The following is a 3,525-nucleotide window of genomic DNA, read 5'->3' on the forward strand; positions in this document are numbered from 1 at the left end:
TCGCGTATTCCACCTTCATCAGGCCAGAGGTTCTTGTTTTCCATACAATTTGGTGTTTCTTATCATTAATGATTTCCTCCAGTTCCTCTATTTCGGGTGGCCTGCTCCCGGTAGAGCTTTCGTCTCCCGATGTCCAATTTTCCTCTTCGTTTGCCTGTATATTGGAAGGCTCTCCTTCTCCTGGCGTCCATTCCTGAAGGAATTGTCTAACGTCTCCTGTCGTTTCGCCTTGTTCCTCTTCAACCGCATTAATGACAATTGCACGAGAGAGCCAGTCCGCCACTACGTTTTCCTTCCCTGGTTTATAGACGATGTCCATATTATATTGACTGAGGAGTTCTTTCCAGCGGGTAACGCGCGCTGAAGACTTTCAATTTCACTACCCACTGAAGAGGCCGGTGATCGTTATGGACTCTAAAACGCCTCCCAAACACATAGGGTCTGAAGTGCTCCACCGTCCAAACGATTGCTAATAGTTCTCGTTCGAGAGCACTGTACCGTGATTTGGGGTCCGTTAGCCTCCTGCTACCGTACGCCACGGGGCGCTCTCCTCCTTCGCTTTCTTGTGACAATACTGCCCACAATGCATATTCACTAGCGTCAGTCGTTATTGTGAACTCCTTGCTAAAGTCCGGGAACGCGAGTACCGGTTCTTGTTGTAGCCTCATGATGCACTTCCTAATATTGCTTTCCATAGCCGGTGTTACAACTAACCTAGTGCCCTTCTTTAACAAATTATTGAGGGGGACCAAGTGTTCTGCCATTTCCGGTACAAATCTCCTGTAGTAATTGAGAGCCCCTAGTAACCGCCTAATTCCTTTCACGTCCCTAGGTACCGCTATATTGTGAAGGGCCTCTACCTTGCGTGCGTCGGGTTGAACCCCCATACTGGAAATCGTGTGTCCCAGAAAGCTAATTTGTTCCTGCCCTAACACTGACTTCTCCTGTGATAGTTTGAGGCCAAATTTCCTAATTCTCTGAAATACAGTTCTCAGATGGGCTTCATGATCGCGCTCGTTTTTGCTAAACACGATAAGGTCATCCATATACACATGACACACGACTTCATCTACTCCTCGGAGAAACTCGTCCATTAAACGTTGAAAAGTGATTGGGGCATTCCTCAGCCCGAAAGGCATCCTAGTAAACTCATAGTGGCCCCTTTCGAATGAGAATACCGTTTTTGCCTAGTCCTTTGGATGCATTTTAATCTGGTGATACCCAGCTTTAAGATCGAGAATACTAAATATGGTAGATCCTCCTAATCTATCTAGTATGTCTTCTAAACGTGGAATAGGATATCTTTCGTCGACCGTGTTTTCGTTCAATTTACGGTAATCAATCACGACCCGGTATTTTTCCTTATTATCTCCCGGTGCTGCCTTTTACTTAACCGCCCACAGGGAACTATTATAGGATGACGTACTGTTGATAATTATCCCCTGTTTTTTTAACTCTCCCAACTCTTCTCTAATATGTTCTCGTAACGCCTGAGGATACCTCCGTTCTTTCACATATGTTATTCTTTCTTGTTTTAAGGGTATCTCATGCACCGTCTCCCCCGTTGCCCCCAACTCCTCTCCTTTAAAAAAAATATCCGCGTATTCGCGCATGATCCCGTTTCTCCAGTTCTCCACGCGGCTTATCGCCCCCACCCCCATGCTGTTATCCCTGTCTAAACCCTGGCACTCGAACTCTTTTTCTCCTATTTTAATAACCCATCGCCCGTCTTTATTTTTAATCCGCGCTCCCATCTTTCTCAATAGATCACACCCTACAATCGCTTCATAATCTCTCGGCATTTTCCCCACTACGTGAACCGTGAGTTTATCTCCCACAACCCCCAAATGACTTAACCCCATCCTTGCCTCTCCCATAACGCTACAGGGCCCACCCAAGGTGACCAATTTACAATCACATACCTGCACCTGCGGTGTCTTCTTTCCGTCACTCAATCTTCTCAACGCCTCCCGGCATAGGATGGTGTTCGAGCTCCCGGTGTCCACGAGACATCTCACTCCTCCCACGATGATAATAGGCAGACCGCCTTGCTTCCCTCTGATGTTGTAGCTGACTAATGTGCGGTCGCCTCTCCGCTGATACTCCCCTCAGATGTTGTCCTGACTTCTTCTTCTCTCCGGCGCTCGCCTCCATACCTGCCCGGGATTTCTCCGTGAGTCCTCTCGTGTTCTCTGCATTTCTTCTGCCTCAGTCTCTGACGCCTCGGAAGTTCCTGGTGACTCCGTGCTCGATCCTCCGGATCGTATTACCCTACTTCTCCTTACTCTTTGGGCATTCACTTCCATGGGTTCACCGAGGTTCACTTCCCTTCTCTTATATATATAGGGACATTGTTTCGCGATGTGTCCCTCGTTACCGCATTCAAAGCATCTGGTGCGCGGGCACTGCGCCACCAGATGTCCGATCTTGCCGAAACCATGGCATTTTCGGTCCTTTCTTCTTCCGTCGCTCCTGTTTTTCACCTGGTTCGTCCTATTCTCGTGATTCCTTGGCCTGTCTCTCCCGCTATCCCTGTTTTCCCGCTTTCTCCAGGGATTATTAGTATACCTTGGCCTATTATACTCCATTCGCGTCCAACCCGACTCTACCACTTCTGTTCGGGCTTCCTCCTCTCGAGCACTTGAGTCCATTAGTTCCTGAGCGCATTCGACAAAGGAGCGTTCCCTCGCCAAACCCTCCTTTTTCCCCAGTTCTTTCGCTAACTGAATCTTCAATATTCCCGATAAGAACTGCATTCGGCCTTCGACTTGATCTGCCTCCATCATTTCGCTTAGCTTGTCAGCAATACGATTATACTTCGCTAGCAGCTCACAAGCATACTGACCGCTCGACTGCCTAGGCTTCTTCATTTCCCTAAACATCATGAAAATGTTTTCTTCTGGAGCCCATCGTCCTCCTCCGAAAACTTTTTTTCAACCTAGCTTTGACTACGACCCAGAGTGTCTCCTCGTCTGCCTGGATCTGATTAAGGATGTTGCGTTTCACCCTACAGACGACAGCCGCCCTCAATGCTTCGGCGTCGTCACTATCAAGTAGGCTTTCATTCGTTTTCGCTATAATTCGGGCTATCAACCTATCCCCTCCTTTTAGAAAATGATTCAATTCCCCCGTCTCCCCAGTGAATCGCTCCAAATCGGAGACAGCTTTTCTCAGGTCTTGAGCCGTTGCAGTGCGGATCTTGACCCATTCTAGGGTTGTGGTGTGAGCTCCTGCCAAAGAGACTTCCGGTAGTGGAGCAAGCTCCAGCGGGGGTGGCTGGTTGACTGCCTCTGGGGGTGGTTGGTTGTTTTCGATGTTAAAGTTGTCGAGGTTCAGCACAGGCACTCGTACTAAGTTATTAGCCATAATTCCAAAAACGATAGAAAAGAAAAAAAATAATACTAACGAAAGTTTCTGCAGCTTGATGAAAAAAAAATTAGACTGAAAAAAACAGGCTTCTTCTTGTGATTAAAATTGATTCGGTAATCCGTGATCCCGGGTTTCGGCACCAGATACGTGATAGCG

Source organism: Halyomorpha halys, unplaced genomic scaffold (assembly GCF_000696795.3).
Source record: "Halyomorpha halys isolate HHAL.00 unplaced genomic scaffold, Hhal_1.1 Scaffold36.1, whole genome shotgun sequence".
NCBI lineage: Eukaryota > Metazoa > Arthropoda > Insecta > Hemiptera > Pentatomidae > Halyomorpha > Halyomorpha halys.